Source organism: Zonotrichia leucophrys, chromosome 4, assembly GCF_028769735.1.
Source record: "Zonotrichia leucophrys gambelii isolate GWCS_2022_RI chromosome 4, RI_Zleu_2.0, whole genome shotgun sequence".
Classification (NCBI taxonomy): Eukaryota; Metazoa; Chordata; class Aves; order Passeriformes; family Passerellidae; genus Zonotrichia; species Zonotrichia leucophrys.
The window spans coordinates 70,196,091-70,209,250 of NC_088173.1; positions in this window are offsets into that span (position 1 = coordinate 70,196,091).

Sequence of the window (13,160 nt, forward strand, 5' to 3'; positions counted from 1 at the left end):
GTTCAAACTAAAAACTGAGGGAATTTAGATAAGAAATGTGGAAGAAATTCTCCCTGTGAGGGTGGGCAGGCCCTGGCACAGGGTGCCCAGAGAAGCTGTGGCTGCCCCTGGGTCCATGGAATGCCCAAGGCCAGGTTGGACAGGGCTTGGAGCACCCTGGGATAGTGGAAGGTGTCCCTGCCATGGGATGAGATGATCTTTAGGTTCCTTTCCCACCCAGGCCACGCTGCCATTGCAGGATTCTCTGCCTCCAGACGTGCAATGCACAGCAGAGCTGTGGGACAGGGCCCTGCCAGCAGACAGAGCTGGGGCTGTTCCCTCTCACTCCAGGGTCATTTAATTTGAAACTTGGTGCTCTGGCAGGGCCCATTGACCCCCAGGGGATGATTCCTTATGAAAAGAGGTAATTCAGATTAGAAATGTGGAAGAAATTCTCCTGTGAGGGTGGTGAGGCCCTGTCACAGGGTGCCCAGAGCAGCTGTGGCTGCCCCTGGAGAGACAAGCCAAGAGAAATGGCTTCAAACTGAGAGAGAGGGAATTTAGATTAGAAATATGGAAGAAATTCTCCCTGTGAGGGTGGGCAGGCCCTGGCACAGGTTCCCAGAGCAGCTGTGGCTGCCCCTGGGTCCCTGCAATGCCCAAGGCCAGGTTGGACAGGGCTTGGAGCATCCTGGGATAGTGGAAGGTGTCCCTGCCCATGGCAGGAGGTGGAATTAGATGTCTTTAAGGCTTCTTCCAGCCCTTCATGATTCTGATTTTTCCACTCACCTCCAGTGAGTTGGCAAGAGCCAGCACAGCAGAGATGTCAGCACAGGGCATGAGCAAGGGGGATTCTCTGGATTATGGGGGCACTTTGGTGTTCTCTCCACAGTAATTAAAGCCAGATGAAGTGGAATAGGAAGTGAAATCTCTTTTTTTTTTTTTTTCACAGAGCAAGTGAAATCCTCCAAGGGCGGTGGAGTTCTCTCCTACTTCACTTCTGGAGTTCAGAGCTAAATGTCTTTCTGTAAGAGATGCTCTGGACAAGCACAAGCTCTGGGTCTCCTCACAAAGGCTAACAGGGTGAATTGAAAAGGTCTCTTCCATACAGGGATTTGGTCTTCTTAATTTAATTCTCTTGTCCAGCATTAACAATTACCATTTTATTGATTTAAGGGAAGTAGCAAAGAACATGTGGGCAGCTTGTGTATTTCCTGATACTGTCTCACAAATCAGGCAAAAGGTTAATTTTCATTCAGGAAAAAAAAAGGCATCTTGAAACTGAAGTGAAATTATTTTTAAAAGGAAAAGAAAATCAGGGACAGGATAAAAGCAGGAAAGACTCCTTTTTTTTCCCTCTCATTTTGCATTAAAGCTCACGTTGGACTCTTATTGCCTTTCAGATCTTATTTGTAAAGATTTGGACAAGGTTTCATGGTGACCACAGAGCTCAGGGCCAAGGTTTTGGAAAACAAGATAATGCACCAAACTTCTGTCAAGGGGCACCTGACCTTTCCCAATCCCAAAAGAATTGTCCACTAAGATGTTGGAGCTACAATTCCTCTCAAGGTAAACATCAGATGGGAGAAAGTGAAAGGATGACAGAAGTTGCCCTCAGGCTGTGAGGGGAGAGTTTAAAAAGGAGTTTTTCTTCAATTGTTTGATGATTTCTTCCATCACAGAGGAACAGAGTGACCTGCAAAGGTCAGCAGGGTAGGACTGATAAAAAAGGACAAGTTTAGGGTCTGGTGAACATGAGCTGTGGCTGCCAGAAGGACACAGAAAGATCTCCCTGCATCACTCAATAAAGTGCAGTGTGGATTTCCTCTCCTCAACTCCCTGACAGGATCTGGGGGTACTCAGCTCCCAGGGAACAGTGACAGGACAAGAGGAAACATCCTCCAGCTGTGCCAGGGTGGCTTCAGGTGGGACATCAGGAGGAGTTTCCTCATGGAAGGGTTGTTATCCATTGGAAGGGGCTGCCCAGGGATGTCCCCATCCCTGAAGGTGTCCAGCGAAGGACTGAAATGACACCCACTGCTCTGGGCTGCTGACAGGGTGATGATGATGGATCAAAGGTTGGGTTCAATGGTCTCAGAGATCTTTTCCAACCTAAATTATTCTGTGATTCTGCAGTCACAGAGATGGAGCAGCCCAGTTTGCCATCCCAGGAGCTCCAATAATGGGCTCAGCTCTCTCACATGGCCATGCTGGGTCTGGGTCTGCAAGCAGCAAACTCAGCACCCCTGGGAACTCATGTCTGGAGGATGTGGCAGCCCTGTGCCCATGTCCTTGGTCCTGGGGCCAGCAGGCACTGCCAAGCAGAGCTCCACACTCCCCTGTTCACCAGGGTAGGATTTCACTGCCCTTTGCACCTACAGCTTCCAAAATTCCCAGTGGAATTCCCAGAGTGCTCCTGCCTTTGAGCTTGGAGCTGTGAGCTCAGAGCACAAGAAACCAAACTGTCTGTAAGGCATTTTTCCTTCCACAAATCATCCCAGGCCTCTTCCAGCCCTTTCCAGCTGCCAGCACTTTCCACAAGTTGTGTCTCCCTGAACTTCAAACCACCCTCCAATATTGCATTTTTGGGGTGCCCAGACAAAGGAAGGAAGGAATTGAGAATCTGACTCCATGTTCTCAGAAGGCTCATTTATTATTTTAAGATACTGTATTATATTAAAGAATACTATACTAAAATATACTAAATAATACAGAAAGGATACTTACAGAAGGCTAAAAAGATAATAATGAAAACTCCTGACTCTTTCCAGAGTCCCCACACAGCTTGGCCCTGATTGGCCAAAGAGTGAAAACAGCTCACAGCAGAATCCAATGGAACAATCACCTGTGGGTAAACAATCTCCAAACACATTCCACATGAGCACAACACAGGAGAAGCAAATGAAATAAAAATTGTTTTCCTTTTTCTCTGAGGCTTCTCAGCTTCCCAGGAGAAGAATCCTGGGTGAAGGGATTTTCAGAAAATGTGAATGCGACACTCCAGTGCTGCTTTCAGGACTGAGCCTGCTCCTTCCATCCTTTATGTTTCCATACCACATTCACCTCCATCCTCTGGTCCTCACACAGTGGTGGGAGCCCAGATCCAGATGGTTCCCACCACACCCCAAATTCCCAGAGCCCTTGCCATGGATTTTTGCTGTCTTCCCTCACACTTGGCCATGCTCAGCTCCATCCTCATCGCGTGTCAGAGAATGAATCAACTTTTTTCTGCCTTGCACAATAATTCCTTCCTCGATCGTTTATGACTTCCCTGATCTCTGGGTCACCTGGAAGGTTTTATCAGCAGCCAGTGTGTGTTGTCTTCAGGGCATTAATTCAAAAGTTAAAGAGCATGGAAATGCTTTCAGCCCTACCCCAGTGGGAACATGGTCACTACTTTAATTACTGCCTTTACAATTACACTCTGAATCCCATTAATTAGCTGCTTTGAGGGCTATTTAATGTCTTCCTCATGCCTTGCTCACCATTGTTACTCAAACCAAACCCAGGACTAACTTAAAGCACCACTTTCTGTGACTTTTTGATGAGATCTTTAAGATCAAGCCCGTTACAATTCTGGAAAACTTCATAATATTATTTTTCTAAGGTACCAAATTCACTTGACAGCATTACTACTTTGTCTTACTTTTGTTACCCTCCTTTAATTTCCTTCCTCTATTAATTATTTTCCTTTAATTTATTGCGTCCTGTGTGAGATTATGTATTTTTTAGCCTGGGATTAATGCCAGAGCAAGGGACATACACTTTCCTAGGATATCCCATTTACCTCTTGGAAAACACAGTTATGACTTTAGCCCAGTTCTCATCATTCAGAACCACCCAAGCCAATAATAAAATAAAATAAAAAACATCATTTCTGTTCCAGAGACCTCCTCAGGATGTTCTTTGAAAACTCTAGGGTGCAGTTAGAGCTGTGTGAGTCAAGAATTAATGGTTGCTGCCCCAGCCCCGCTTCACCATCCAGGCTGGGATTCCATCATCTGGCTGTTCCCATTGCCACAGCAGAAATATTTAGGGAATTTTTCTGTCCTCATCACTATCAACACCATTTTTTCCCCCCCCATTTCAGTCTCATAATGGCTCAATACCATTGTGAAAAAAATTCTTGTGCTTTCAGTGTCATTTGGTGCCTCCCCATTGTCCTCAGCCATCCTGGATGTCGATTTCTCCTCAAATCCTTTTCTCTGTGGCCACAGGGCTTCCTCAATTTAATTTGAATTTTTCAACCACAAGAAGGACATGAAAATGGCACCAGGTGTCCTCTGGGGCTGTGCTGGGCTCTGTGACAGAGAATGTCACTCAAAAGCTGAGCTTTCCACCTCTTCACCCTGGATTTGCTTCTCACTCACACTCAGTTCCACCCTTAGGTGTGCTACAAGTGAACTAAAAGATCAGAGGAAGAGTTTGTATGTGGTCAAGGAATGTTTGACCAAGCCAGAAATTCACCTCAAGGATATGGAAAGTATTTTAAAATAAAAATATTTAAAAATAAAAATATTTTCTAGATGTGGACACTGTCTTTAAAGAATAACTGCTGAAAATAAATAACTGAATAAATGACTGCATTGTTTCAGTCCACCTCTTTTTATTTATAATAATTAAATAGTCCAAGTGAAATGTAGAAAGGCCAATTCTTTATTTATATCAGAACTCCTTAAAATTCTTACTGTATTATTGCAGGGCAAAAAGTAAAATTATTTTCTAGATGTGGACACTGTCTTTAAAGAATAACTGCTGAAAATAAATAACTGAATAAATACCTGCATTGTTTTAGTCCATCTCCTTTTATTTTTAATAATTAGTTCAAGTGAAATGTGGAAAGTCCAATTCTTTATTTATATCAGAACTCCTTAAAATTCTCACAGTATTATTGCAAGGCAAAAAATAAAAATATTTTTTAGATGTAGACACTGTCTTTAAAGAATAACTGCTGAAAATAAATAATAATGAATAAATGACTGCATTGTTTCAGTCCACCTCTTTTTTATTTATAATAATTAAATAGTCCCAGTGAAATGTGGGAAGTCCAATTCTTTATTTATATCAGAACTCCTTAAAATTCTTACTGTATTATTGCAGGGCAAAAAGTAAAATTATTTTCTAGATGTGGACACTGTCATTAAAGAATAACTGCTGAAAATAAATAACTGAATAAATGACTGCATTGTTTCAGTCCACCTCTTTTTATTTATAATAATTAAATAGTCCAAGTGAAATGCAGAAAGGCCAATTCTTTATTTATATCAGAACTCCTTAAAATTCTTACTGTATTATTGCAGGGCAAAAAGTAAAATTATTTTCTAGATGTGGACACTGTCTTTAAAGAATAACTGCTGAAAATAAATAACTGAATAAATACCTGCATTGTTTTAGTCCATCTCCTTTTATTTTTAATAATTAGTTCAAGTGAAATGTGGAAAGTCCAATTCTTTATTTATATCAGAACTCCTTAAAATTCTCACAGTATTATTGCAAGGCAAAAAATAAAAATATTTTTTAGATGTAGACACTGTCTTTAAAGAATAACTGCTGAAAATAAATAATAATGAATAAATGACTGCATTGTTTCAGTCCACCTCTTTTTTATTTATAATAATTAAATAGTCCCAGTGAAATGTGGGAAGTCCAATTCTTTATTTATATCAGAACTCCTTAAAATTCTCACAGTATTATTGCAAGGCAAAAAAAGCACTCCAGGCTCTGGTTTCAAATCCTCTTTCATCTTTGTGGGTTTTTCTGAGCCCTTTAATGCTCAGGTGGAACTGCCTCACCTCTTGCACAACCCTCAGCCTGCTACTTCCCTCTCTGGCTTGAATTAAAGCCTCCTTTTTCAGCTTCCCTCCCCCAAAGCTTTCACTGGTATAAAGGAAAGAAATTCTGAATAAAAGAAGAACAAAACAATGGCCAAAGTCATGCATCCCACTAAGAGCTCTGGAGAGGTCACTTGGCTTTGCCAAAATATTCTCTACATCCCTGGATATAAAACTTCATCTGAGTGAGAAAACAACCCTACACACTTGGGAAAAAAAAAAGGGTAGGCATGTTTAAATTCCTTAAATTCCTTTTCTAATTAACTCAGATGTATATGATTTATTGTAAGTTTTTATAAGATTTTCTACCTTTTGTTGCACTTGCTGTTGCTGATATGCACTAAAGGGTTCTCAGCCTCATTTTTTTTTTTTTTTGCCATACATTCTTAAAATGACAACTGTAAAGTCAGGACCAAAACAGGACTGAAATAATGATAAAAATAAATTAGAAATAATTAATATTCTGAATATTAAAGTGTTTTGCTTCACCCAGTTCTTTGGTTGAGAGTCTCCTTTAAGAGAAAGGAGAGGTTTTTTGGGAATACAACATGGCTCTTTCACCTTAGAGAATGGGAAATTTTCGTTGAGGTGCAAGGTAGTGGACAAAGCTAAACCAGTCTAGTTTAAAGCTTATCTAAAGCTAAGTCTAGTGGTTATGAGAAAAAAAGGATGTGTGAAAGATGGGTGAAAATTCAGCACCCAAAGGGCACAAGTTCTGTTCACAAAGCTTTTGTCCTGTGAAAACAAATCCCAGGCTGGTGAGAAACCCAGTTTCTCCAGTTTCCTCTTCCTTTTCACCTTCCCACTGGAGAGCTCAAAGAGTGAAGCAAAATGCCAACGCTGCAGGTGTTTGTTGGTTTTTCAGCATCCAGAGAGGCAGGAGAATGGTGAGGTTGGAAACACAGAAATGAGGTGTTGGTTGCTTGGAACAATGTGCAAACCCAGAGACCTCACATACATGGGGCTACCAGCCCAAAGAGCTGAAAAACCCAGATAAAATACAGATACAGATAAAACACAGCCTCAGAAAATGTGAGATGATGTGCTGGGAGGTGTTTTCCATGGATATATCCCTTACCCACTCCCTGCAAAGGGACAGCTGGGCATGAGGGGAGTGGAAAGGAAATAAATGGCCAAAACCTTTGAAGTCTTTCACTGCCACCGTCCAAAATTCATCATGGATTAGACTCTGAGAATCCCTATCAAGACAAGAAGCTCTTAAACTGCACCAATTATGTGTCTACAACTCCCTGACAGGAGGGTGCAGCTGAAGGGGGGATGTTGGGCTCTGCTCCCAGGGAACAGGGACAGGAGAAGAGGTTAAATATCCTCACGTTGTGCCAGGGGATGTTTAGATTGGATATTAGGGGAAATTTCTTCATGGAAGAGGTTGTCCAGCCCTGGAAATGGCTGTTGGGGGAAATCGAGTCACAGCCCCTGGAGGGATATAAAACATGTGTGGATGTGGCACTTGGGGCCATGGTTTAGAGGTGGCCTTGGCAGGATGGACTCCATCATCCTACAGGTCTTTTCTAACCCAAAGGATTCTATGATCCTATGAAAAGAAACTCAAAAAGATCTCCATTGTCTCATACCACGAGGATCACTGGCAGGGCTGGAGCTCATTCCAGCCTGGCTGAAGGCAGAGGGAAGGATGGCAGGGAATTCCTTTGCCTCCACTGAGACTCTAAATCTTGGTTTAACAGCACTGTCCTCTCCAGATTTGAAACCCCCTGCATTTATGGATGTTCTGGGAAAGTGGCAAAAGACATCTATTCACAATAGGATTGCTGGAGACAGCTGAGGGACTGTTTCTTGGAATGATGGAAAAGGCTGCTTTGTGCAGATCTGGCTGCACTGTTTCCACTAGAGTGATGACTTGATTGCTCCTGGGCTTTGCTGAAATCCTGGTTGTATATTAAGCCATGCTGACCCTTGGATGAGCATGTTTTTGGTATTTTATTTGAATAGAAAGAAACTGATGAGCATTTGGGCTCAATAAAGGCAGCAATATGTGGCTGAAGGGAGTATGTTGGATTGGGAAAGGGCCTGGGTCAGAGATATCCAATCACTCCTCTAAATGGCTGAGATTTAAAGCTACAGCCTGGGCTGTTCCTACAGTGCTGTGTGTTAGAGGTGGATTTTTTCTGGGGTGAGCTGGAAAATGCATCCCAGTTTTCCCACTGGACAAACCCACAGCCAGGTGCTCTGCACGTGTAGGCACTTCTGTGCTTTGGGAATTGGGGATTTCTCTCATCCTGTAGAGTTTCCAGCAGGCTGCTCAAAGCAGTAAAAAGAAAGCCTTGCTGTGTCTGAAATTGGGGAATTCCTGCTTGCAGGGAAGAGAGGAGGCTCCAGTGCTCCCTTGGAGATTTTCCTGTGCCACCTGCATCTCTTCCGTTCTCTTCCCTCCTTCCCTCACCCCTCTCCTCTTCCTACACAAGTGCATCACATCCTCCCTCCCTGCTGCAGGAGCCTCATGGAATCACAGAATTATTTTGGGTGGAAAATCCCACTGAGATCATCCAGTCCAACCATTCCCTCAGCACTGCCAAGGTCACCACTGACCATGTCCCCAAGTGCCACATCCACGTGGCTTTTAAATCCCTCCAGGGATGGGGACTCCAAACTGCCCTGAGCAGCTGTGCCAGGGCTGGATCCCCTTTCCATGAAGAGATTTTCCCAAATATCCAATCTAAACCTCCTCTGGCCCAGCCTGAGGCCGTTCCCTCTCCTCCTGTCCCTGTTCCCTGGGAGCAGAGCCCGACCCCCCCAGCTGTCCCCTCCTGTCAGGAGTTTTGCAGAGCCACAAGGTCCCCCCTGATCCCCCTTTGCTCCAGGCTGAGCCCCTTCCCAGCTCCCTCAGCCTCTCCTGGGGCTCCAGGCCCTTCCCCAGCTCTGTTCCCTTCCCTGGCCACTCTCCAGCCCTTCCATGTCTTGTTGTGAGGGGCCCATGGTTCTTGCACCATCCCATCCTTCCCCTTGATTCTAAAGGAGTTTTTCACCGCCCAGGCCAGGCCCAGCAAAGCCAGCCCCAACCTCAGTGGGGTCAGTCCCCTCTGCCACCCATGGTCACCACCCCAGCACCTCCCTAGGGCCAGTCTTATCCCCTGAATCCCCCACCAAGGCTGTATCCAAATATCATAATTCCACTTTTTAATAAAAAATTAAAAATAAAAAACAATCAGACTCCTCTTTCCTTTTGCTTGAGGAAGGCCTTTTTTCCAACCCTTTCATCCTACCCCTCAGCTGCTGGAAGTTGGTGCCTGGATGGCAATACCTTTTTCCTCTCCATCTGGTGTTTCCAGGAACATCCCTTTTGGCTCAACCCTACCAATCCCCATTTATGGCCCTCCGTGCACATCCCAAGCTCCCCTTCCTTTCCTGGGATGAAAAAACCTCTGCTGTCCTTGTCAGATCGGTCAAGCTTCACAGTGCCCATCCATTTTCTGATATATTTGGATATATCCCAAGCTCACCCTCCTTTCCTGGGATGACAAAACCACTCCTGTCCATGTCAGGTGGGCCAAACTTCACACTGCCAATCCATTTTCTGCTCTGTTTGGAAGATTTAGGCACCATCCCCTCACTCAACCATCTCTGTGCTCCCTACATCTCCCCTCTCCTCCAACCCTGAGCAAACAGACAAACAACTGGTCTATAAAAGGGAAGAGGGAAAACCAACAGCAGCTGCTTTAAATCTGCTGTAATGCTGGCAGCAATTGCATAAGGCAGAGGTTTTGCTGATGTCCCCACCCCATTCCTGAGAAATATTTGATTTATTTTGGTGTCACTGTGCCCTCAGCACATTGGCAGTGCAGGATCCAAGGGCAGCATCAAAGAGCATCTCTGGATTCGCTTCTGCCCCGACGCAATCCCACAAGAAAAGGGGCAAGATTCAAAACAGCCTCCTGAGCCTGTTCCTTGGCATGGAGGAGCTCAGGAAACAGATGGGGCTCACCATCCCCTGGGGGTCAGTGGCTCTGGGCCCTGACAGAGCACCAAGTTTCAAATTAAATGACCCTGGAGTGAGAGGGAACAGCCCCAGCTCTGTCTGCTGGCAGGGCCCTGTCCCACAGCTCTGCTGTGCATTGCACGTCTGGAGGCAGACAATCCTGCAATGGCAGCATGGTTTGGGTGGGAAAGGACCCTAAAGATCATCTCATTCCTCCCTCTGCCATGGCCAGGGACACTTTCCCTAGCCCAGGTGGCTCCAAGCCCTGTCCAACCTGGCCTTGGGCATTCCAGGGATCCAGGGGCAGCCACAGCTTCTCTGTGGGCCTCAGGGCCTCACCACCCTCACAAGGAGAATTTCTTCCACATTTCTAATCTAAATCCCCACTCTTTCAGTTTGAACCCATTCCTCTTGGCTTGTCTCTGCAGCTCCTGATGAGGAGTCACTCTCTGGATTCCCTGTGCTCCTTTCAGAGCCTGGAATGTGCTGTGAGCTCTCCCCACAACCTTCTCCTCTCCAGGCTGAGCAGCCTCAGCTCCCTCAGCCCATCCCCACAGGAGAGGTGCCCCAGTCCCTTTATCACCCTTGATCTCTGGTAGGAAACCCCCAGGAGAGAGGAGGTGATTCCCTGCCCTCCCAGTGACTGGGCTTGAGGAGAGCAGAGGCAATTTAAATTGAAAGGAAATTTCTTTACTTTGCTGTCCCTTCTAATTGGGGCTCCCCTGCTGTCTGTGGGGGCATCTCCCCTTTCTGACATTCAGAAAGTGCCTAGAAGAAGTTGTTGTTCAACACCAACCCACAAAACCATCCTTTTGTGCCTCCCCACCCTCACAGGGAAGCATTTCTTAAAATATCCCGTCCATCCCTGCCGTCTGGCAGTGGCAGCCATTCCCTGTGTCCTGTCCCTCCATCCCTTGTCCCCAGTCCCTCTCCAGCTCTCCTGGACCCCCTTTAGGCCCTGCAAGGGGCTCTGAGCTCTCCCTGGAGCCCTTTCCGCTCCAGGTGAACATTCCCAACTCTCCCAGCCTGGCTCCAGCCCTGGAGCATTTCCATGGATTCCTCTGGATTTGCTCCAGCAGCTCCAGCTCCTCCTGCAGGTTGAGGTCCCAGAGCTGGATCCCGCAGCCCAGGACATAGAGCTCTTTCAGAAGAAATATTCCCCGCTCCCAAAGCTCTGCCTCAACCCTCAACTCAGGTCTCAATCTCCAAGCTCCAGCTGAGATCTGCTGCCTCAAAATGGAATATTGGTTTGCTCTTGGCCGGTGGGACAAGGCTTGGGACACTCTCCCAGATGTGCCAGCAGGTCCTGGCCATGCCAAACCTCTGTGGGAGCAGGAAAGAGCCACATCAGAGTGGAAGAGCAGTTTGATTTCGCTTTGCTTACCGGCTTTATGGGTCATCTTTGTGCCCAAGGGTGTTTTTTTGATATGAAAAATCCATCAGCACAAAAGAAAAAACTAGTGGCAGTATTCAGAGCCCACCTGTAATTCCTGAAGGGCTGTTGTGTCCATCCTGCAGCTGAGCACAACCTCCCCTCTACTCTGCAAAGCATCTGAGGGGAGGTGGGACCCATTTTCCACCTGCATCAGTGCAGGGAAAATCCTGCAGTTGTGCAAGAAAGACCAATTTGTCATTTTTTCAGCTGGAAATTTGGGTTACCCTGTGACTGCCCCATCCCTGGAAGTGCCCAAGGCCAGGTTGGACAGGGCTTGGAGCAAACTGGGATAGTGGAAGGTGTGGGTGACACTGAATGATCTTTAAGGTCCCCTCCAACCCAAACCATGATTATTGCATGATTTTACCTGCAGGAATCACAGAAAAAAAGACGACAAAGACCAAATAAGCTAAAAATAAATTAATCTAAAGCAAAGAGACCAAATAAACTAAAAAACAATTAATCTAAAGCAAAGAGAACAAATAAACTGAAAATAAATTAATCTAATTTATCTAAATTAAATTAATCTAAATTAATTAATTTATCTAAATTAAATTAATCTAATTTAAAGCAAAGATACCCCCAAAATTTCTTGTATCACAACCCCTTCTCCCCTCTAAAAATTCTCTCCCAGCCTCTCAAATCTCTCCCTTTTCCCTGCCTGGTGTGTTGTGAGGAGACTGGAAGGATGAGGTTTTTTCAGGAAAGAGGAATGTTGAATGAGAAAAGCTGCTAGACTCAAAATCTGCTGCTCCCATATGGATGTTTTCCCTGGCCCACATTCCCTTCTCTCTGGGAATTCAGTCCCACTGCAGGCAGTAAACACCTCAAAAATGGGTAATGAAGCGCTCAGGACTGGGATCTTTAAATCCCTGCTAAGATTTATTTCCCAGTGGCTTGTTCAGAGCTACTGAGGGTATTTGTAAGCCTGACAGAAAATAAATCCACGTTCCCTGAGCCCCAATAAGTTTTCTTAACCACAACATAATTCATCCTATCTCCTCATAGGAATATTTGGGGTTTTTAGTCTGGGCTTCCTGAGCAACAGGATATTTGTTCCTCCAAACATTTAAAATCTCTATAAAAATAAAATTAATTTGAAGGTGGATGTTTGAAATCTGTCTCCTTTTTTTTATCTCATCAACTATTGGGATTTAAAAAAAAAATCATTATTTTAACTTCACAGCATCTTGCTTCATCTTGTTTTGACTCAGTTTAGCCCAGAAGTCAAAATAAAATGAGATGATGAAGTCTGAATGTCATTTCCCTCTCTCTCCTCCCTCTTTCAAAGGAAAAAGCTGGAAGAAAACACTTTGTCTTCATCCATGGAGAAAGGTGGATTTTTCTTGCCATGTTTCAAAAGGATTTTAGCTCAGGACATAGAGAAAGGCTTTTCCCTGCCTTTGGGGATGCACAGAGCAGAGAGGGAGAAGAGGTGACATGAAGAAGACACAAAATGATGGATGGGCAGGCTGGGAATCCCGTTCTCCACTGTTTTCATCATGTCTAGAAAAAAACCTCAAACCCATCCAACTCAGTTCAAAGGCAACCAGAGCACCTCATCAATTTAAACTGTGTGATTACAATGCCTAATTAAGCTGTGGAACTCATCACCAAGAGCGATTGTGCAAGCTCAGAGGTTAGAAAGATTGCAAAAAAAATTTTTTTTCAGTAAAAAAAGAGAAAGAAAATGGAATTTATCTCTGTTTTGGAGCATCTACAGCTTTGCTAGATTGGTCTGAAAAGGGATATCAATTCTCATGCTGCAGAGCACAAACAAGCTACCAACAGCCCATTAGGATGAAACTTCTCCTGTGGGAAAATTGCATAATTTATCAAGTGGAGCATTTCTTCCATCTTTCTTTGAAGCAGCTGGGAATGATTAATGTCAAAAGCAGGGTCAGGAGTAAGGCTGGCCACTGGTTCTGGCACACTCTGGCCCTTCCCGTGTCACTGAGGA